At 37.4% G+C, this 24,812-nt stretch overlaps 1 pseudogene; it reads left to right on the top strand.

Moving 5' to 3' along the window:
• LOC127809326 (uncharacterized) overlaps positions 1 to 24,049 on the top strand; it is a 44,805-nt pseudogene extending 20,756 nt beyond the window's left edge.
• The last annotated feature ends 763 nt before the right edge of the window (positions 24,050 to 24,812 follow it).

The raw sequence follows: 24,812 nt of genomic DNA, 5'->3' as shown, positions 1-24,812 counted from the left end.
AAATCTGGTTCGATGTTATTGCAGTAACTCTTTCTATTTTGAAGAGTTTTTCAGCAACAAATGGTATCAGAGCCTTGTGTGGCTCTTGGGTAGTGCTTGTTCGAATCAGATCTGAAAAAACCCTATCGTTTTCAAATCTGATTTCACGATGAGTTCGTTCCATATCAGATATGATCTCGGTTTGATTATTCTTTTCAGGTTATGAGTTGGGTTGAAAGGACCCCAGATTCGGATCCAGCAAGTCGTGGGTCATCTCCCCGAGCAGCACGTGGCTTCTCACTCGCCTGCCGGCCAGCAGCGCGTGAGGCAGTGCGTGGGGGCCGAGGTGCCCTTCTTCTATTCCAGATATGATCCTGCATCACTCACAGATCTCAGTCTTGAGATCTGTACTGGTAACCTCTGTGGTTTTAAATTCTATAATTTTCTTTTCCAGCATCTAGCAGGTCATCGTGTGGGGGTGGCCATTAGGTTTTGGGGGTTATCCTGTGGTGGTAACCATTGCTTTTTACTAGAATTGTGATTACCTGTGCTAATTTGTGTGATTACTGGAATTTATAAGTGCTTAAAAATCTATTTCTAATCGATTTTTGATTCTTTGTGAATCTGCTACCTAAGTTTTGTTTAAATTAAAACTTTGTGTTTTTCTTTTAAAATCTCCTTAGGTTGCATATCTATTTTTTTATACTCTTAGTGGATATCCAGTGTTTGTTTTGATATTCTATGTGTGATTTACTTGTGACTGTTTTAACTGCTTAATGCTTTAAAAATTGTGCCTAGTATATCAGTATTATCCCTGTTTAAAATCTACCCTTGATTGAATCTATTGTTTAGGATTCAGTGTGAAAAAAAATTAGTGTTTTATAGGTTGCACTACTTATTTGTGTGTTGAGCATATTCTTTGAGAACATGGCTACACATTTTGAAATAGGGATGTTCAATGGGAAGGGTGATTTTTCTATTTGACAATAGAAAATGAGAGGGATTTTAGTTCAACAAAAAGTATTAAAAGCCATAGATGGCAAATATCCTAAAATTACATCAGTTGAACGAAAATTAGAAGTAGATGAACTTGCCTGTACTTCTATAATCTTGCATCTATCTGATTCAGTGTTAAGGAAAGTAGGAAAACTTGACACAACTAAAGAACTTTGGGAAAAATTGGAAAACTTATATGTTAAGAAATCCACTCCTAATAAGCTTTATTTGCTTGAAAGTTTCTTTAGTTTTAAGATTGACCCCTCTCGGGACCTAGATGACAACTTAGATGTTTTTAACAAGTTAGTTCAAGATAACACGAATTGTGGTGAAAAAGTGTCTGAGGAATATAAGGTTGTAATTCTTTTGAATGCCATTCCTGATGCCTTTAAGGAGGTAAAAAATGCCATTAACTATCGTAGGGATACACTAACACCTGAAATTGTCATAGATTCTCTTAGGAGTAAGGAATTGGAATTAAGGAGTGAGAGAAAATATGGTGAGGTCCACATGATGAGGGGTAGAAATAAGAATCAAGAGGAAGGTAGCAAGAAAGGGAAGAGTAGGTCAAAATCCAAAAATCAAGGGAAGGGTAAGAAGTGTTATGGTTGTGGGAAAATCGGACATTTCATTAAGGATTGTTATGCCAAGAAAGATAAACAAAAAGAAGAAGCCAATGTAGTGACCCCCTATGACCCTAGTGAGGTTAGTGAGGCATACATGCTTCTAGATTCTAGTGCAAAATTAGTGCGCAAGGACTATGTGTCTGTTGTTCCATTTTAGGGAAGGGTTGAGTATCCTTATTCCCACCACCTTGAGCAAGGTGGAGAGTCCTACCCTATGTGGGAGGATGAAGTAGATCCTAGACTAGGTGAATCCTAGCCTGAGTGGGATGGAGAGAGAGCTGGCTCATGTTATATGCATTTGTTGCATGTTTAAGCATTTGTTGCATGTTTAAGCATTTGTTGCTTGTCTAAGCATTTGTTGCCTATCTTATGCATTTGTTGCATTTCCTATGTGGATAATATGCATTTGTTGCAAGTTCATGCATTTGGTGCTTGTCTAAGCATTTGTTGCCTATCTTATGCATTTGTTGCATTATCCACTTGTTGCAAGTTCATGCATTTGTTGCTTGTCTAAGCATTTGTTGCATATCTTATGCATTTGTTACATGCTGTTTCTTGTGTGGATGATTAGGCTTTTGTTGCATGATTAGGCATTTGTGCCTAATTCATGCATGTGTTGCTTAAATTGTGCTTTTGTTGCCAGTATATGCATTTGTTACTATGTTATGCATTTGTTGCATGTTGCCTATATGTGTTGGCCTCATTAGGAATCAAGGTGGAGATTGTTGGTTTTGTGTTTCCTAATGAGGCCTAAGGCTGTGACGATTTTTTGGGTGGATTTTATCTTCATAGGCTTTGGCTTGGGATTGAAGAACCCAAGTCCGTCACCACTTTTAGGTAGCCCATTTTAGAAGCCGGGCCACAAGCCCTATTCCCACTTTCGAGGGAAATGAGCCTTAGCCCATTTGCTCAAGTGGGGGGGAAGCCCACTATTCTGAGCCCAAAAGCCCATTATCTTTAAGCCCTAAAGCCCTCATATAAAAGGCCCATGTGCGGCCCTTTTCCTTGGTGTTTCTCTTTCTCTCTCGGCCGAACCCTAGCTTCTTTCTCTTTCTCTCTCTCTCTCTCGTTTCCTTGCTTGGCTGATTGCTTCCTTCGTGGTTTCCTTTTGCGGCTGATCTTTGATGGCTCTGTTTCCATGTCAGTCCGATGCTTCTTTCCATGTTGAGAGATAACATCTATCCTTGTTGATCTTGGCCGATTTGTTGGTGTTGCATGCCCCATTTAGGGGGTCTCGATCATCCATTCTCAGTAAGCTTTTCTCTTTGCTTTATGCTTTCTACCCTCTGTCTTTGTGACCGATCTACCTCCTGTGGTAACCTACTGTGTGTGGCTTTGATCGTTTGGGTGAGAGAGGGCTTCGGTTGAGTTCGGTCGAGAGGTATTGGGGCATTATGGGCTTTCGGTTTGTGGGCTGGTTTGAGGGCTTCGTTGTGGCTTTTGGTTCCTATTCATTGGCGTTACCAAAGTGGTGAATGGACTCTTCAGATCTGAGCCTTGAACGTGTTTAAACAGGGAGTTTGTATTTTGTGTTCATCTTCTTGTTGTTGTTTTCAGTACTTTGTGTATTGTCGTTATGTTTGATTAAATCTGGTTCGATGTTATTGCACTAACCCTTTCTGTTTTGAAGAGTTTTTCCGCAACAGTTTCTGGGGAAAATTGTATCTTTACTTGCTATGGTTGTAACGATAGATGGTTATTGTAACAATAGATGGTTAAAATGGTTGAGGATGTGACAGTAGTTGGTTTAGGCTGTGAGGTGACGGTTAGATGGTTTAGGCTGTTGGGCAGTTAGATGGTTAAAGGGGCCATTAGTTCTATTATTAGAATAACAACTGGACTGTTAAGAGTGGCAGGAAGAGGGGGCTATATAAAGGCTTCCCTATTCAATAAAAGAGGTATCAAAATTCATTGTAGAAGCATACAATTCCTTGTCTTTCTCTTCAATTTCTCTCCCTAGATTCTTCTGTTCAGTCTCTCTCTCTCTCTCTCTCTCGTTCTCTTCTCTCTCCCTTTCTTTCTAAACCCCAATTCCCCTCATGCGAGGAGAATTCCATTGCTAGGAGTCGAGCGTCTTGACATGGACATTTGATTTTTTTCTGCATTCTTTGAGATGTTTTTTGCATTCATAGTTTCTGTTATTTTATACGTGGTGGTTTCCACCTAGCATCTGTTACCAAATGATCACACAATCTGATGTTGTCAAGAGTCATGACTGTATAACATCCTTGCTTTGACATGGTGCCCTTTAGAAAATAGCTCAGCATATAAGGTTTAAACACAACTGATTACAATGAAAAATTTGGTTATTATGTTCATTGGTGAGGAAGTGTTATGTGGCGTATATTAATCTTGTTTATAAGATTATTTTCTGCTTATTAGTTACTACCTCATGCTTTCTCATGGAAGAATTTTGTTTTTGTAGATGTTATATTTCTTCTTTTTATTCACCTATGATTGTTTCTACTAATAAACACTTAGTCTAGTGTTGTCATAAGTCATAATTGATCAAGAAACATTTATCACAAGCTGGTGTCTGGTTATGACATGGCTTCTCATAGCGAATCACCTTGTCATCTGCCATATGGTAGTTAGAGAGCATTCAAAATCTTATTTATGATATTGTTTAGAGGGTTGCTTCTTCCTTTACATGCAGCTTGCATACTTTGCTATTGCAGAGGGATAGAGTTTAGAGGAGGAAGCTGACACCTTGTTATGCCATTCCTACATGTGCATGTGGTGCATTTGATTAGTAAGAAGGGATGCAAGCACTGGTTTAGGAACTGGCAATTGCTTTTCTTGCTTCCTTTCTTTCTTTCCTTCTTTTTATTGGTGATTGGGATGACAAACCCTTTTGTTGATGCATTCTTGATTAATCGGAATATATATTGCTTGGAAAGTGGATTGTTTTGGAATGTAAGATGAGAAGGGGAACATGGTGCCCCCCAATTGTTTTAAAATGTGGTAAGATAGGGGTAGACTTGCATATGTTACTTAAGAATTCAAGACACTTCCAAAATTATATTCTTTCTAAGAACTAGATATCCAATAAAACACTACAATCTATTAGGTTGTTTATTTCAAATTAATGATAAACACATTATCCACCGCTGTTTGCCCCCCATTAGAGAACATATAAGAGAATAATAAATACAGAAAAAGTCAAGGTAGTTAGGATCAATAAAGTACCATGAATGTAATTTAATAGGGTATTATTCTTGTGACTCCTCGTCCCCTGCTTCCTTTTTTGTTCCATTTTTCTTATTTGATACACATCATACAATGGTTACATACCTTTCTAGGGTTTTTTTCTCGAGAGACTTATGAAATTTGCCAATTTTGAAAAGAAATGATTTGCTAAGAACTTGGTATTTCTTTTACTTACTAAATCAAACACTTAATTATGGCTTATTTTTGAAACTTATTTTGTTGATATTTTTTTTCCTTATCTTCTTATTTTTTCGTTCCTCTTTTCCCTTTTTTCTTTTTGGCAGGATATATCTATATTTCGTAATCAAATATTAGAGGAAACTGCTAAGTGGAATATGGTCTTAGACTGAGAGGTTACTTGACTATACTTGTGCTACAAACCTGAGGTGTTATAATAAGATGGCTGGCTTTCTAGTCTTGAGAAAATTGCATTTTTTGCTACCCATTGGATTGCTTTGAAGATTGGGAAGGGGCATTTAGGAAACATTTTATTGTTAGGATTTAAGTTGTTGCAAATATGGATCTGCTCCTTTTGTATATATCTCCATGCAAATTTCTGAATGACCTTTTTTTTCCCCCCACAACTGTGTGCTAGGTGGAAATGGTCCATACTAAGAGGCTTAAGGTGCAAAAGTTTCATCTTGGAGGCACTCCTCGGAAGGTTTTATACCATAGTGAAAGTAGATTGTTGCTTGTAATAAGGATTAAGTTGAGTCATGATTCATATTCATCTGATATATGTTGTATAGATCCTATGAGTGGGCCAGTTTTATCGTCTTTTAGACTTGAGCTTGGGGAAACAAGAAAGTCTATGGAGTTAGTGAGGGTTGGAAATGAACAAGTTTTGGTGATCGAAACTAGTCTGTCTGCTGGTCAAGCTATAATGCCCAGTGGTGAAGCTGAAAGGTAATAATTTCCTACAAAGCATTTTCTGTTTTCTAAATTTTTTGCACTGTTGGTACTTCTGCTAAAATTCATATGGAATGATAACTTATTCCATCGTATGTTGTTTTACTAGTTTAAGGAAATATATATACAATAAATCTCCTAAATAATCTCCAATTATAACTCCTACTTATCTCTTATTTTTTAGGAATATATTTTACAATATTTAAATTCTAATTTACAGATTAGTTGTGATAGATAATTGATAAATAGTTGTTGTCGATAGCTCTTATCTAGAGCCCATCTTCTCTTTATCTTCCAACACTCCCCCTCAAGCTGGTGGATAGATGTCAATCATTCCCAGCTTGCCTCTGAGTATTTCAAATCCCTATTTTTGCATGGCTTTGGTTAATATATTAGCTTCTTAATTCTTTGTTGGTACATATGTGAGTCTTATGTCTCCTTGTTCCATTTCTTGCTCGACAAAGTGTCAATCGATCCTAACATGCTTCATTCGATCGTGTTACACTGGATTATTCACAACACTGATGGCCGATCTGCTGTCACTGTAAAGAAATTTAGGAGACGCTGCTAGCATAGATAGGTCTTTCATTAACCGTTCTATCCATATTATCTCACAAATACTTTGACCAATTGCACGTTATTCAGCCTCGACACTACTTTGAGAAACTACCTGTTGTTTGTTACTTCTCCAAGTTACCAGGTTCTCTCATAGCTTGGTACAATATCTTGATGTTGATATACTATCTTTAATAAATCATGCCCAATTAGAATCAGTAAAACCACAAATACTTCTATCCTGATTTTTCTTGAAGAATAGCCCTTTTCCTAGTGTTCATTTTAGATACCTGAGAATGTGATAAGCTGCTTCCAGATGTCTCTTAGTAGGGAGATGCATATATTGGCTAATAATACTCACAGCATAGGCAATGTCTGACCTTGTATGAGATAAATAAATAAGTTTCCCTACTAAGCATTGGTACATTCCTTTATCAACCGGATGCTCTTCTTTTCCTTCTTTATTCTTCCAATTTGGCTCTAGAGGAGTGCTGGCAGGTTTACACCCTACTTTGCCTGTTTCCTTTAAAAGATCTAAGGTGTATTTTTTGTGAGTTATAAATTTACCTTCCTTACTTCTCACCACTTCCAAGCCCAAGAAATATCTCAATTCTCCCAAATCTTTTACTTCAAATGCTTCTCTCAGTTGTTGCTTCAATTTCTCTATCTCATGGTGGTTATCACCAGTGATGATAATGTCATCAACATACACTATCAACATCGTTCTTCTACCATTACTTTCTACCTTTGTAAAGAGAGTATGATCTGCTTGTCCTTGCTGGTATCCTAGTTGATGTAAGGTATCACTGAATCTTTTGAACCACGCCTTAGGAGATTGTTTGAGGCCATACATTGATTTTTTCAACTTGCATACCTTGCCTTTAGCATAATTTTCTTCGAAGCTTGGAGGTATTCTCAAGTATATTTCTTCTTCTAGCTCACCATTTAAGAATGCATTTTTTACATCCAGTTGATGTAATTTCCTGTCGAGGTTGGCTTCCAAGGATAGTAATACCAGAATAGTATTTAGCTTGGCCATAGGAGCAAACGTTTCCTCATAGTCCAATCCTTGAGTTTGAGTGAATCCCTGAGCTACAAGTCTGGCCTTGAATCTATCAATACTTCCATCAACTTTGTATTTTACACTAAATATCCATTTGCTGCCCATTGTATGCTTGCCATCTGGTAAGTTCACAACTTCCTATGTTCCATTTTTTTTCAAAGCCCGCATTTCTTCCAGAACTGTTGCATTCCACCTATCATCCTGTAAGGCATGATATATATCCCTTGGAATAGCTATATTATCCAGGTTAGTAGTGAACAATTTGAATTTTGGAGACAACTTTGAATACCCCCAAAAATTAGAGATGGCGTGTTGTGTGCAGGATCTCATATCTTTCCTTAGGGTAATTGGTAGTTCAGGATCACCTGGATTATGTTCTTCATGCTCCACTCTATTTTGGACTTAAACATCATTGAATTGTTGTTTTCTAGACTTACCATCGGTGGTTCAGATGATTTGGTATGCTGAGGATCACGCGGTTTGCGTGAATACACTTTTAATGGTGGCTGATCTGTTGTTGGAACTATAGTGCTTTCTTTCTCTCCCCCTTGATGGTGTAGGGTAGATATATCAGACCTGAAACCATCAACTGTATTAGGCAGAAGATTAAGTAGAGTAGCAGGTATGAGACTGACTGGATTGCAATTATAGTTAACCTCTTTGGGGTTATTTGGGAAATATGATTGATGCTCGACAAATGAAACATCATAGGTGACAATGAATTTTCATGTAGGAGGATGATAACATTTATATCCTTGTCGTGTTGGAGAGTATCCAATAAAGATGCACTTAAGGGCTTTAGGATCCAATTTTGACTAAGGTTGATTGTGATGTATGAAAACAGTGCAACCAAAAATCTTAGGAGGAAGAGAGTTCAAGATTATGGTATGATTGGGAAAGTTCTCAAGAAGTACATTCAAGGGTGTTTGAAATTTTAGAATTTTGGAAGGAAGTCGATTAATGAGGTAGGTTGTAGTGAGAACTGCTTCTCCCCAATAAGTATAAGGAATTGATTTTGTAAACATCAAAGTCCTTGTTGTCTCAAGGAGGTGATAGTTCTTTCGTTCTGCTACCCCCTTTTGTTGAGGGTTGTATGGACAAGAGCTTTGGTGAATAATACCATGCTCGAGGAGGTATTGATTGAATTCATTTGAAAAATATTCTCAGCCATTATCAGTCCGCAAGATTTGTATAGCTGATTGAAAGGCATTTTGGACCATTTGGTGAAAACTTTTGAATAAAGAGTAGGCTTCGGATTTGTCCTTCATGAGAAATACCTAGCTAACCCTAGTATGGTCATCTATGAATGTAATGAACCATCTAGTGTTAGTGAGATTAGAAACCCTAGCTGGCCCCCACACATCGTTATGAATCAAATGAAATGGTTTTGAGGGTTTATAGAGGTGATTCGGATGAGAACTCTTAGGGCGTGTTTGATAGCCAATTTTTTCCATAGAAAAGGCAAATTTTCCACCCAATTTCCTACTTGTGCATTGTTTGACAACCATTTTTTTTTTAGAGAAATCATTTTCCTTGCAATGGTCATGTGAGGCCATTTTCCTTCAAATCATGGAAATCAAATTCCTTGGGGGGGGGGGGGGGAGGAGATGGAATTTTCTAAGCAATTGAAAATAAGGGGTGGGTGGCGGTTGGGGGATGAGGGAGAAGGGCTGGTGGGTGGGGAGAGTTTACAAATTATTTATATTTTGTATTTTTAATAATTAATAAATATAAATATGTAAAAAGAAAAAAGAAAAAATATTTTATATAAATTATTTCTTTGGAAAACAAAAAAAAAATAATTTTGTAGTTTTATTTCTTTGAGAAAATAATTTAATTAATTTAAAATACATTATTATTTAATTTTTTTGTACAAAATTTAATATTTTTCAATACATTTTCACCATTGCATGAAAAATGGCCAAATTCTATGGAAAATATTACCAATCAAACACTAAAAGATGGAAAATAACATCATTTTCCAGGTAAAAAATTATTCCAATCAAACAGGTTAAACTTCCAATTTCTAGGAATTCATTTTCCCTGCAATTCAATTCCCTAGAATTCATTTTCTTCCACTTAAATTCCACCATTGCAATCAAATGCACCCTTAGTGTGTTTTGCAAGGATAGAATTCTCACACTTAAAATGCTGAATTTTATTGTTGGAAACTGATGGGTACAAAAAACAAAGATACTCAAAACTAGGATGTCCTAATCTTTGATGCTATAACATAATGTCCGAATCTGAAAAATTAGCTAAAAAAAAATTGAAAGTAAGACCTAGTTCCAGTAGAATGACCAGGATTTGAGATCTGGTAGAGCCCCTTGCTTTTCTCAACACTGCCAATCATCTTCCCTGATGATAGGTCCTGAAAAACACAAGAAGATTGAGAAAAAAATCAATGCACAACCTCTTTCTCTTGTTATTTTGCTCACAGACAGTAGGTTACATGTTAAATTGGTGACATATAGAACTGATTGTAACACTAATCCAGATATATATGTAGTCCCTCTTCCTTTAGCCATAGAGGTTGTACCATCAACCATAATTACAACTATTCCTCGACCACTTGGTTCAAAATTAGACAAAAGTTTAAGAGAACTTGACATATGGTCTGTTGCTCCAGTATCTACAATCCAACTGGTTGAATTGGACATTTGAGATAATAAAGAATAGCTTTTGTTACTTGTTTTTGTTAGGGAAACAGCTGGGGGGTTTTCATCTTCTGCTTTCTGCATTTTTGTTTGATTGAGTAGGTGTTGTAAGGCTTCAATTTGGTTTTCAGTTAGAGAAATATTTGTTGGCGTCCCTTTTTCAAGCTCTGTTGCATATGTAGCTGGTCCTCCTCGCCTTTGATTCCTTGGTTTCCATCCTGCTGGTTTACCATGAATTTTTCAGCAGGTTTCCCTAGTATGATAGGGCTTGTTGCAGTGGTCACACCACTGCCTATCTTTCTAGATTTCACCCTTAGATGCTGTAGGCTTCATCTGATAAGTGTTTAGGGCAGAATTTTGAGTATTTACCTCATAGTTTGAGTAAACAAAAGCTGATAACATAACCTTTCTCCTACTTTCTTCACGCCTTACTTCAGCAAAGGTCTCACGCAGGGATGGAAACAGTTTTGTCTCGAGCAATCTTCCTCTTACTTCATCCAATTTCGGATTCAAGCCATGAAGGAAATCGAAGACTCGCTCTTTCTCCACCATCTCGCTATACTTCCTGCCGTCCTTTGAACATTCCCACTTGATCTCATAAAAGAGATCCATCTCCTGCCATAAGGTTGTTAGAATGTTAAAGTACGCTGTAATGGAATTAGAGCCTTGCTTGGTGGTTCGAATATTTGATCGGATTTGGAAGCTTTGGGAGGTGTTCTCTAAATCAGAGTAAGTCTCCTGAATTGCTTGCCATATCTCGCTTGTTGATTTGTAGAACAAATAAGTTTATCCGATGTTAGGCTCCATGGAATTAATCAGCCATGCCATGATGATGGCATTCTCAGCCTCCCACACACCGAAATTGGCTGCATCAGAGTTGGGCTTTGGGATATCCCCTGTCAGGTAGCCTTCGCGTCCCCTTTCGCAGATGACCAACAACTAGGATTAGAATCACTCTCTGAAGTTGGTTCCATCCAATTTGTAATATCCAGTAATTAATATTAAGCGTATTTTTGGAAATTGTTGGGTCAAAATGAAATTGGTCAAAGTTTCGGACCAATGTGTAATATTCAAAACTTGAACGAAAAGGCAAGAGACAAAACCAAGACAAAACTTGGAGGGTAAAAATGTTCAAAGAATTATGGGATGTCAAAATCGAGGGATTTGCAAAGGTTTTGGGTTAAAATTTTGCAATTAGGGGTATTCGGGCCAAAGTGCAGAATCTAGAAATTTGTGGAGGGTGGTCAAAACGAGGATTTTTCTAGACTTTTAAGGGTTTATTGACACATTCTAAACTTGAGGGGTTTAATGGAATAGGTGAGGAGTCTAGGGTTTGAGTGAAATGGGCAAAATCGAGAAATATCAAAGTTTAGGGGGTGGAAGTGCAATTATCGAAAGTTGGGTGTGAAACCTGCAAATCACCGGCCAACTTTGCGGCGGCCGTCGTTGGAACTTGAAAAGGGTATCAAAATGATCTCTAGTCCATGATGGTTCGATTGAACCTAGCTATTGGCTGAGATCTATAGCAAATCGGTGGGAATTAATTTTTAAAGAAAAATCGAATCTGACCGAAAATTTCGAAGCAATTTCATCGCGATTTGGTTTGATTTTGGGGCTTCTAATGATCATATTCGAAGCTTAGGAGGTAGGAAAGCTTCCTATTGGTTGAAGAACCGGTCGAAATCGGGTATAAATAGGGTTCGAATGGCCGAGGGTTTCAAAACAAAATCGAAGATGGTTGGTCGTGTTTCAGGAAGAATTGAGCCTTGGGAATAAGGGGCTTTGTTCCTTGAGTGCTAGGGAGTTTTTCTGGAGAATTTGGGAGGTTTTGGTGTAGGTTTTAAGGGGTTTCAGAAGCTTGGCTGGAAAATCGGGCTTCACCGGAGCTGACCCTGTAAACGGCCGTTTGAGGCCTTTCCGGTGGATTTTTCCAACGATAGAGGGTACCCCTAGGATCGCCTTCTCAAGAGCTTCAAGGCCATATAAGTTGTTTGGCCGTTTGAAGTTGTTGCAGACTGCCGTCGCCGGAGAAGACGAGGCGCGTGACCAGCACGCGCGGACTTCAGTCGCAGCCCACTCGCTTGGTGCGTGAGGGCACGTGGCGCACGGTATGTTTCTGAAATTAATTTTAATATTTTTGTAAAATTATTTTAGGAATATTCATACAAAAATATTTGGAGAAAATAGGTGTTTGGCATTTATTATTGATTTCCGAAGGAAGGAAATGTTTGAAAAAAATAGAAAAAAATAAGAAAAATTGAGATAAGGATGGGAAAATAGAAATATTAATTTCTATAGTCATAATGGCAATCAAGGGACGACTTGACTATTAGAAGAAAGGAATTACATGATTTTCAAGGTGCAACATGCTTTTCGAGGCAAAAACCAGCTTTTTCTGAATTAAGGTGAGAGGTTCGAATCCAGTCTTACTATTGTTTGAGCGTGTGTTGATGTGTTGGTTGTAACTTTAGGTGAGTAGTTACGCCTTCATAACTTGGGATACATCATATAGGTGTTTACTTATGTATATACCGTTCGATTGGAATAATGGATTGACTGTTTAATTTCTTAAAAATTTGGTGCATGGTACGCTTTTCTTTTCATATCACCGAGGTTTTTTTTAATTTTGTGTAATTATTATCGGGATGGGGTCTTCTTGAGAATGGGGCAAGGTTAATCCCGGTGATCGGGTGACACGGTAGGGTACTCAGGGATTAAGTATGTCGCGACAAGGTCAACCCCAATGGTGTGTGGAATGGATTTTTCCACGGGAGGTTGAGTATGCCAGGGAGATTTCTCATGTTAGACATGTTGCATGTGATTTTTGTCTTATATGTCATATTCTTGTGTTACTCATGCATTTGGTAATCTGTATCATGCCATCACTTAGATGATTTTATCATCTAATTTGGGTTATGCCCCTGGAACATTCAACGTTCCAGCCAGGAACTGCTACAAGGACAAAGATGTGGCCGGTTGAGGGCCATTGGTGTTGGGAGTGTTAGCTGATGTATCATTTTTGGTTATTGGAATTTATTTTGATATATGTACGAACAAGCGCATGATAGTGTTATTTTCATTTCATTATGTTGTATTTCATATCTCACAATGTATGAACATCGTGGTAGGCCACGGTATTTATGTTTGGATAATATGTTCCGCTGCGTATGTTATGACTCGTTTAGTTGAGACTATGGATCTTGTTAGTTAAACGGGCAAGACTGGGGTTCTCGGGGTTTTTCATCTGCATGTGAAGATTGTTTCCATGGCGCCGCGTTTGACAGACTTTAAAAAAAAAAGATTCCTGGGAATTTCCTTATAAGTGACGCGCCCGTGTAAGGCTGAGTGTTACACAATTTGTGTTGGGTGATTTGAAGCGAGTGACTCTCGGTTGCCATCGGATAGGTTGGAACTTGGGTGGTCCTCGTTGTGGCCGGAAGAAGATTCGAAGCTGTGCTGGTTGATGGATTTTCTGCCATATTGCGATCGGAAGCGGCTGATATGTACTAGAGCTCCAACGCTCAGAAGTCACAGGTACCAAGATCTGATATCATCCTAAAATTCGTATGGAATGATAACTTATTCCACCGTATGTTGTTTTACTAGTTTAAGGAAATATATATATAATAAATCTCTTAAATAATCTCCAAGAATAACTCCTACTTATCTCTTATTTTTTATAAATAGATTTTACAATATTTAAATACTAATTTACATATTAGTTGTGATAGATAATTGATAAATAGTTGTTGTTGATAGCCCTAATATAGAGCCCATCTTCTCTTTATCTTCAAATAACTTCAACAACAGATTTACTCTTTTCATGTAAAGTTGGCCTTTTTTCTGTCATTTTACTTAGCTAATCATACTTTCGGTCAATCTATAAATCCCTATACTCAGAAGTTGATGAAATTGAGTTAGATAGCTTACTGCTAGTGTGTTTCCTGTGAATTGGTGACATTGGTGGTTTGTTGCTCGTGTAGGTTTATGGCTGTTAGAAACTAGCCAATCGTGAAGCTTTGATTCTGCCTTATTCAATTCGTAGAGTCGCAAGCGTTAACTCCTTTAAGTCGGTCCACACGATCGACCCTTTCCACGAATGCCTTGAGTAGTGCTAGCAACCCTAGGCGCCTTTTGAGAGAGATCCGAATTTCTTTTTTTTTTTTAGCTTCTTAAGTGGCATATTTATAGAGTTAAAAAACCCTAATTGTGCCTTTGGAAAACCGCTAAACAATTTAGGCTCGGCCCTTAATCAAATTGGGCCGAATCTCTCTTTTAAATTGTGGAACAGGCTCGACCTAAGTGTGTGACCCCTTAGGTCCACCATTGGGCTAGATGTAGGGTCAACTCTATTCGGCTATATAAAGGCCCAACTTATTAGATTATTTAAACTCTTTAATTAAACTTATGGGCTTCATAATTAACACATCTCATGGGCTTCTTAATTAAACTCTTTAATTAATAGTTTTAGAATTAATCAAATTAATTCTAAAACCCTACATGTCATGGTTAACGTCTAGCAACATGTCATGAATACCTAGCCAACGATGAAAAAACACGAACTTTTTCAATTGCAATTTCTGTACAGTAAAATCGTTTAATCAATCTATGTTTCGATTGAATTTAGGGTATGGTTTTATGACGAAACCCTAATCATTCAATAACTATGTATCCATTCCAGATTTATGACTTGATAGGTGAAATCAAAACACCTTTTGATTTCCACCTCACCTTGGCCAATGATTTCCTCAGTTATAAAATCATTGGAATACATATGACATCTTCTCATCTTATCGATAAGTGATGAATCATATTTCGACATTCACAAGCCTTCATATGTGATAAGGTTACACCCAGTGATAATTTGTTAATGACTCTATTAGAATCCAAAAAGAACCAAAGCGTAACCAGTCAAATATAAGATTACCATGATGTCTCAAGTCTAAGGATCAATCTGCACTATTGCAACATAGAAATTTCAATTCGACATTAAAAATAACTATTAGGAATTCTATAGCGGGTCAGTTCAGTGTACTTATTCTTATAATAAGCACCTACATATATGCACTAGTGTCCCCACACCAATGTCCATGAAACGAGACATTCTCCTAATTGAGCATGCATCATATGTGCTAGTCTATCCTAATAACTTTTTGACTAGGAACATTTAATATCAAGGCTTGTAAGGAATATGTTTCATGATCGTCATCTCTATGCACGACTATATTCCATGAGCCTATTTGATCTATGAACTTTGTCAAGAATGGATTACAATAAATAATGATGACAACCATCAATGATAAATAAAAACATAATGCCTTGCAATAACAATTGATTGAAGATAAAGAATCAAAATGTAAAGTATGATCAATTACATGTAAATATAATTGGCTTGTGGGGCATAACTCTAACAATGGCTTCTCATTGGCCTTCATTCTATGTAATTTATGTCTGGTAATTTTTTTAGTCCTTGCTAGTGAAAAACACACACTTTATTATGGTGATCATGATAGCTATTATGTTCTTCATGTATCTTAATTGTTTGTGTTTTCAGTAGTAGTAGGGGCCGTCTGATTGTCCTCTGCCTTAAGCATATGCAAAACTCAGATAGTGCTTTATGACATCTTGTTCGAAACGAACTTCACCTTTTCGTGAAGTTGTGGGATATGCAGCTGAACAGCTATCAAGCAGTAGTCTTTGCAGTAGCCCAGATGATAGTAGCTGTGATGGGATTAGGCTTGAAGAAATTGAAGCATGACATCTAAGATTGGCTTATTCAACCAAATGGCCTGGAATGGTACTTACTATCTGCCCTTACCTTGATCGTTATTTCTTAGCATCTGCTGGTAATGCTGTAAGTAGCAAATTGCTTTATGCTAGTAAGATTACAAGACTTAATAGTGGTGAGTTGCCATTGCTTATATGGGTTTCTCATATTTTCTTCAGTTCTATGTCTGTGGTTTTCCAAATGATAATTCACAGAAGGTGAGAAGATTGGCTGTAGGAAGAACACGTTTTATGATAATGACTTTGATAGCTCACTTTACTAGAATTGTCGTTGGTGATTGCCATGATGGAATCTTTTTCTATACCTACCATGAGGTAAATTGCATTATAGTTGATTCCTATCAGATAGTTTGTTTTCGCATAGCTTAGCCTTGTATAGTAAATTGCAGCCCTATCTACTTATTCTTTCCATACCTTGTGAAGGTTAAATTACATCATCCCTTGAGGTTTTGTACTATACAATTTAGAAATTATATTACCCCCCACCCACCACCCAAAATTGGAGTTTGTCTCTTATGGGGGAAACATATCAATTTGTAGTGTCACTTTTTATGCTCGATTGATTTAGGGAAAAATCTTTAAAAGTAACCAAATTATGAAAGGATATTATACCTTCATCTTTTCACTTGATTTATCAGAACTACGACCATGTCCATATGTTGGGATGATTCTTTCAAATGTTATAGGGGATAGGTAAAAGGCTGTCTATGATGCTCTGCCATAATAATACCCTGAGAGCCCAATGTCAGGTTTAAAAAGGGACTCTAGAAAAGCTAGTATATGTATTGAGGATAATAAGGAAGGAAACAACACCAGCTAGATACCTTTTGGGTTGAATGTGGATAAAGAACTCCCAGGTTGAGCGTGCTTCAGCTAGGATAACTCAAGGATGAGTGACCCCTAGAAAGTTCGCGTAGATCCATCAAGGTAAGTTGATATGGTCATTTCTATCGCTCGATGCTAGATGCTACATCCATTCAGTGGTAAAGTCTATTAATCTAATGGACCCCTGTCTTTCTCTTTCTCATGGATAGGCAGATATTGTCTAGGGATGTAAATGGGTCCCAATTAACCCCATTTAAAACTAAAATAAGTACAAAAATGATGGCATAGGTGTAAGGCTTATTTGAAAATTTATTATAACAAGTATGTAAAGGGATTAATTGGGACCCCATTTAAATCCCTATCTATTTATCATAAGAAATATATGGCTTCGAGGGGGTGAACCTTGTAGAAAGGATGCACATTGAGCCTTGTTGAAGGGATTAATACCTATAAAAAATCATCCAAGAGCAAAAAACAATACTTAACTGAGAAGGGAGTTTCCTCGAACAACACCACAACATACGACATATCAAGCTTTAATAGATAGAGGCAGGGGCGTTAAAAGGGAGATTGTTTTTGGGTTGTGGAACCCTGATTGCTTGCTGATTGACTTGTGCAGTTTATCCAATCCTACAGGAATCCTTTTGGTTTCACCAAGGAAGGTGCTGGATTTATAGAAGTAGAGCTCAATTATTGTGCTCATGCCACCACGTAACCTTAAAATGATGGCCATACAAGCACTAACCACAACCCTAGGCTAAAAAAAAAACTAGAAACTGTAGCTGATGGTATCTGTCTCTTAACACATGCGTGTGATCTTATTTCAGGAGCCTTAATGGATAATATATCATGCCTCCCTCCCGGTATTTGAAAGCATTGGGACTATTGGTTAAATTTCAATTTATAACATCCAGAGACTAAAATTTAGGTTGCTAAATGAAGTCAATCTTGCATGTTTTGCTAATTGATAAAGAAGCATTGGATGTATTTTCCTACTGCAAAGTGGGAACAAAATGTCGTTGGCTTTAAATTGCATTGATCTAAAGGCTGTGCTAACTAGGATGAAGCACATGTTAGTGTAGGTGCTCTAGACCCAATCAGATTGGGCATGTTGTACACTGACAATTGTAATCATGTTTATTATTTGAATAAGGAGTTGTTCAAATTCACAAGAAGTCATTCTATTAGTTTCTTGTTATTATTGTAATAACCAAATGAAACTAGATAGAAGTCCATATGATGTATACTGTGATTAATCTATAAAGATGTGACATGATGAATCACAGTTTCTAGACATCATTAAACATCCCAAGTAGTAGCAATGTCAAGAATGGACATTGACAATTGTGGTAAGACTTGTATGTGCTATGTGATAGCAATAGGGGTCTCACACACATAGGCATTGGGATGTCTAGACATGTACATAGGTGACCAATGTTGGAGAACATGTCACTGGACATGGCTCGCCATGAGAATCCATTTTGGTTATATGTTGATGGAATTCTCATACGAGGTGGGTGTAACTAATCCTTGGACTTGAGGTTGTCACGGTCATCTCATAAGAAGACCGGTATGCTTTGACATCGTTTTGATGGGCCTAGACAAAGGCTGTACGTGGGCAATCATTGTGTATATTGTGAGGCTGAAGATGGGTGTATAACCAAGATGAGACTGCTTTATCCCTCGATAGAGGATAATGTATCTAAGGTGCCTTTGGTGGATATTCACTTTAAATCCATGGCCATGGTAAAAGAGATCAATAAGGAGTTATTGATTTACTTTCTAATTAAGTGAAGATATCCGGAAGATTGAAGAAAACTCATGTGATCGTTATCAAGAAACACATCGCCATACTTGAGATCACATAAGATACATTGACGAGAGGATCAAATTATACGGTAACTATGCTCGTGAAAGGTTATTTGCGGATTATAAATCATTCTGAATAATTGGGTAGGCATGATGCCTTGCTAGAGGTCAATCTTGTCTTATGTGTTTGTACCGACACATTACCAACATATTCGGAAGCCTAATGAGTCATGCGCAATAGGCACGGTCCCTGGCTTAAACCAAGAGAGCGGACGTATGGTTAAGTGGGACACTTCGACAAGAAGTTATGTCGTCGTAGGTTCTCACGGAAAAAGAACAAATAGATGTAATGACGTCGATATGACGAGGGGTCGTCATAATGGAAAGAGTTTCCTAAAATGACAATTGATTAAATTAGGAAGGAGTTTCTAATTTAATAATTTTCTATTTGTTAGAGTGGCAAATAAGAAATAAAATATATTTGGGCTTAAGTTAATATTTGGACTGAATTAGATTTGGGCCAAATATTAAATTAAATATTATATTTGGACTAAATTAGATTTGTGCTAAATATTAAATATTATATTTGGGCTAAATTAGATTTGGACCAAATATTAAATAATAAATATTTGGGCTTGAATTAGATTTGGGCTAAATATTTTATAAATGGATTTGAGCCACTTAATTATATTTCTAATTGGACTAGAATAAGCCCACTTAAGATTCTAGTTTAACTAGGATTAATGGGCTAGCCCAATCCACTAGGGTTTAAGAAACCCTATGATGTTTTCTCTATAAATATCCCTTTATAAGTTGACCAAAAATAATGGTTGGTTCAGTGGTTTTTCAAGAGTTGAAAAACGAATGCCATTCATTCTTCCCCGTTTCTTTTTGGCATCGATTTGAAACGTGAGCGTTTTTTTCGTCCATACACAAGCCGAAAAAAGGAGAAGGAGCTAGCACTCTTATTCCGCTCTCTTTGCCAATGGACGCGTGTCGCGCATCACGAGTTAGAGGTCGGACGTTTGGACGGCTCGAATCCGCGAACGACTTGAAAATCTAAAGGTTAGATTTATTTTATTTGTATGTGAATGATTTAATTTCGACGTTGATCCAATCGCCGGGATTGGGGTAAGGTTCAAAATTTTTGAACTACGTTGCTTGCCCTGTAGTGATCTTGCTTTACTTTCAGCACATATGGAGAAAAGTGGGAAGCACCAAAAGCACCTTAAGATGTAGGAGAAGAGCAAATCCAAGTTCATTCATTTTATTGATTTTCAGCTTAGTAGTATTAATTCAGTATAGTCAAAACATTAATATGGTCACTGATGGAAATGATTGGTAAGGTAGAAACCATGTAGCTAACCCGCCTAGTGGGAATAAGGCATGGTGTGTTGTCATCAAACATTAGTATTACCAGATCTATAAAATTAAATCAAAGTCCTATTTCTATCAAATGAAATGACAAGTTGAATTCCCTCATTAATTGATGATCGTAATGCTCACTGAAAAGAATAAATTGTTTAAAACTATGATTATGGAAAGTTAAACCCTAATTTTCTTCTTGTTATTGTTGAAAAAATAATTAGGGATAAGGTTAATCAGTCTTTCTTTTTCCCCTTTTTTTCTTTCTTTTTAGTAGTAGGAAAGCTATTTTATAAGAGAAATACACGATACAATGGGTTATTCTGCAAAACTACAAGGCACCAACAGGATCAAACTAAAGCAAACAAGGAAACAATCTCAGAGGATTGAACATTATATAGACTTGAGGAGTCTGATTTTCTTAGATTTGGCAATATTCACTAGATGAATAGACGGATAAAGAGGAGGCACCACTGGGGGGATTGGTTTAGTGGCCATAATTGTGGGTATGGTGGCAGCAATGCTTCAGTTCATGTTATTTTGGTCAGAGGCAAGTGGTAAAGGGTAGGCATGGTTGGTTGATGGTGTTAGTGGTCTGATGCCTAAACTTTTTCTGGAGAGCTACGAAATGGCTGAGGGGGTTGTGGTTGTTGTGCCACATGCTGCTGCCATGGTGCTGACTTATTGAGAAAAATTTGGTGGGCTAAGGGATCCTTCCCTTTAGTTTTATTTAATTTTCCAAGAAAACTTTAGTATTTCCATAAAACCGTATACTAGCATTGCATACTCCATGCACTTAACTAATGGTTGATTGGTGGAGTTATTGAAGGGAAGTTATTGTAATTTCTGGAACTAGGGATCACAGTCTGTTAGTAAAAAACATCAAAGGAGGTTGATGTAGCTTACTAATAAGTGTCTTTTATACACTTATTTTGATTTATAAACTTAGCATTTATACATTCAATGAGCATGATTTCTACTTGATTTGGTTCTATATATGGTTATGTTGATGTGGAGCATGTGTTGAAGATAATTGAAGCAAAAAGGGATGATGTTGTCACATTTTTGGAACTAAAATGGCATTAAAGGCAAGATCAAAGGTCCACTCGAGATCGAGGTTGATGAGGTCGCAAAGCACTAGAAGAATGACATCATTGGTGATGTGTTGGAAATCAAGGAGAAACGGCTCACGATGTTGTCATGCAAAGCATTGCGTGGTAGGGTCGTGGTAAGACTTACTTTCTATGGCTCACGGCCTTACCGCAGAAAGCATTCCGTGATAAAGTCATGGCTACAGAAGTATTTTGTGGCTCACGACCTTACTGCGGAAAGCATTATGTGGTAGGCCCGTGACAGAATTTACATTTTGTGGCTCACGACCTTACCGTGAAAAGCATTCTGTGGTAAGGCCATGGTAGGGCACAAAGCATTACGAAAACAACAATATGGGCCCGTTTTCTTCCAAATCAAGTGGGGGATGAACTCTCTCAAGGGGCATGACTTTGAAGACCTAAAAAACACTATATAAAGAATGATTCTTTATAGATTTAGGAGCTTCTAGAGAGGAAGAAGAAGGAGATTTTCTTGAAAATCTTCAGTTTTGGTTGTATTTTTCTATTCTTTCTTCTCTCCACCATCATGAACTCCGTTTTTATTATTCTTTCATTGGTTAAAACTATGTTAGGCTAAGTACTTTGTGGCTAGGATGATTGATGAAACCTAGTTCAATGATGGTTTAATTAAAAGTATTTGGGTTTTATTATATTCTTGTCTTTTAGGTTGATTGTTTGTTATGCACTAATTCCGTTTTGATGCTTGGCCGCCATTAGAACGTTTTTGTGATTTATATTTCTTTTGAGAGATTCAATATAGATTAGCACTTTGTAATAAACAACATAAGGTTCAATAATAGGTAGAGATACTGTTATGCCTTCTGAAATCTTATTTAGATGATCATTGTGGATAAATGCATGTTTGTATATTTGCAGATTAATTAGAGATAATTAATCTCATATATAAGCATAGATTCGATTGACCATCGAGAGAGGCTTTTGATTAACTTAGGATCATTGATTTTCAGCTCAAAGCAAGAATTATAAAACCCAATCACTGCAAGATTAAACTAATTAAAGAACTATGGTGGATTCATGAACCCTAGTACATTAGATTTCTGCATTAAAAAACCTAAAGAATTATTTTGTGTTTACCATTTAGTGAGCTAGTTTTAATTAATATAAAACTTCCAGTGAGTGTTATTTTAATTGTGTGTGGTTTATTAAAGTTAATAGTGGTTAAAGTAAGGATCAAAAGTTAATCCTCGTGGGAGCGATACTTTATTCATCATTATATTACTTGTTACGATTCCGTTCACTTGCGGGAAAAAATACGCGAACAAGTTTTTGGCACTGTTGTTGGGGATTGGTTCTTTTGATTACTACTTTAATTAAGATTAGCTTTAATATTTGTGTTGCTTCCTTTAATTTTTGACACTAAACTATTTTAGTTTTTGCTGTGTTAGGATTGAAATAGTGCATGCGACGTTCAGAACGTCTTGATTTTGTTTAGTTTGATCCAGAGATTGAACGAATCTTCCATCAAAGACGTCGTGAACAAAGAGCAAAAAGGGAACAATAGAAAAGCATTATAGACGATAACAAAAATCAGCTTGTTCAAGTGAAGTGTACTATTGAGATCAATGTGAGGGATATCCTGATGGGAGATTTCATGATGCCCCTGTCGTTGAGAACCGGTCTAGCATAGTCTATCCTTCATATGGGCATGATAACTTCCAGTTGAGACTGGATGTGTTTAATTTATTGTCTAACAACATTCTATTTTATGGAAGAAGTGATGAAAATCCTCAGTATCACCTAGCTCGCTTTTTGGAGTATTGTGGTAATTTTAAATATCAAGGCATCAATGAAGAAGCACTGAGGATGCGACTTTTTCCTCATACTCTGAAAGACAAAGCTCGGGAATGGTTGGATTCACTCCCACCTGGAAGCATCACTACATGAGTTGATTTGATTCACAAGTTCACTTTGAAGTATTTTCCACCAGCCAAGATGAACAAATTAAAGCATGAAATTTCGACTTTCCAGCAAGCTGAGACTGAGAATTTTCATGAAGCATGGGAACTGTATAAAGAGTTGCTAAGGAAGTGTCCGAATCATGGGTTCTCTTTATAAGCTCAAAATCACTATTTCTATGCCGAGTTAACTCTTTACAGCCGTTCCATAATTGATTCTACAGTAGGTGGTTCCATTCGAAACAAATCAGCTGGGGAGCTACATGATCTTTATGAAACAATGAGTGAACAATTTGTAATGTGGCTAGATAGGAGTTCGCAAAGGAGAGAAATTGGAGTACATGAAGTGGATATGAATACATTGATGTTGGCTATGATTGATGCTCTATCAAAACAGATGGAAACATTAAAATACTCTCCATCAGTTAGTATGGTGCAAGGATCTCTTTCAGTTTGTGTAACTTGTGGGGCAAACCATCTGTCATCTGAATGCCCATTGACTGCTAGGTATCATTCACTCACAGAGTAGGCTACTTATGCGTAAAACTTTCCATGTTAACAAAATTTCCAATGTCCACAGAATAATCTATTTTCTCCAACATACAATCCCGGCTGGAGAAACCATCCTAATTTTTCATATGGCAACAATCAGGAAATTCAAAACCCACTAAAACAAGGGAGACCACATGAGGAAAAAGGAGGATGGAAAGAAGCAATCTCAAAACTTCAAGAACGAAGTGAACGGACCGATGCAGCCATCAAGAATCTAGAGACTCAAATTTGGCAGCTAGCTAAAATTCTTACTGAGAGGCAACAGGGCACACGGCTAAGCAATACCGAAGTTAATCTCAAGGAGCAAGCAAATGCAATAACTACAAGGAGCGGGGTGCAATTACCAGAGATTCATGTTAAAAGACCAAGTGTGGAAAAGAAAACAGATACTGAAAAAGAGACAATAGCTAAGACTAAGGAGCCCGAAGACATGGCTGAACAAGATGAAGTGGTTCCATCACCAGTCAAGCCTTATGTTCCACCTATTCTGTTTCCTCAAAGGTTGCGTAAGAACAAGTTGGATAAGCAATTTGAGAAATTTTTGGAGGTATTCAAGAAGCTACATATCAATAAACTATTTGCTGAAGCTTTGTCTCAAATGCCCAGCTATGCAAAATTTATGAAGGAGATTCTATTGAACAAGAGGAAACTTGAGGAGCATGAAACTATGATGCTAACAGAGGAATGAAGTGCCATTTTACAGAATAAATTACCACAAAAGTTGAAAGACCCAGGAAGTTTCACCATCCCTTGCACCATTGGCAGCCTATATTTTGAACGGTCTTTATGCGATCTGGGTGCTAGCATTAATTTGATGCCGTTTTCTATCATTCAAAAGCTTGGGCTAGGCGAAGTGAAGCCTACAAGGGTATCATTACAACTAGCAGATCGGTCAGTGAAACATCCACATGGAATTGTTAAAGATATTTTGGTAAAAGTGGGCAAGTTCATATTTCTAGTACATTTCGTTATTTTGGATATGGTTGAAGATAGGGACATTCCCTTTATTTTGGGGTGACCTTTTCTAGCTACCAGACGAGCGCTTATTGATGTGTAGAAAGGACAACTCATGTTAAGGCTGAATGAGGAGCAAATCACTTTTAACGTGTTTGAAGCACTCAAATTTCCTACTACTTCAGACTCTTGTTTTTAGATTGATATTGTGGATAGAGAGGCAGGGAGGAAAAGAGAGAGTGAGGGAGAGAGAGAGAGTGATGTTTAGAAAGGGGAAGGGGGGAAGAATGCCCTTAATGCAGTGCAGCGGGCGCAGTGGCTCACGCCACTGTCGTGACATGCTTGTCGCAGCTTCGGCGTGAGCCACAGAGAGGGTAGTAGCTCATGCCACTACTGCGGCATGCTTTTCGCGGCTTGGGCGTGAGCGGCAGAAAGGGCAGTGGCTCACGCAAAAAAAAAAAAAAAATGAAAAATAAATTCAGAGTACGAGGAAAAAG

This window comes from Diospyros lotus, chromosome 9 (assembly GCF_014633365.1).
Source record: "Diospyros lotus cultivar Yz01 chromosome 9, ASM1463336v1, whole genome shotgun sequence".
In the NCBI taxonomy this organism is placed as follows: domain Eukaryota; kingdom Viridiplantae; phylum Streptophyta; class Magnoliopsida; order Ericales; family Ebenaceae; genus Diospyros; species Diospyros lotus.
Note: the sequence above shows the minus strand (reverse complement) of the source record. Positions and strands in the feature narration are given on the sequence as shown.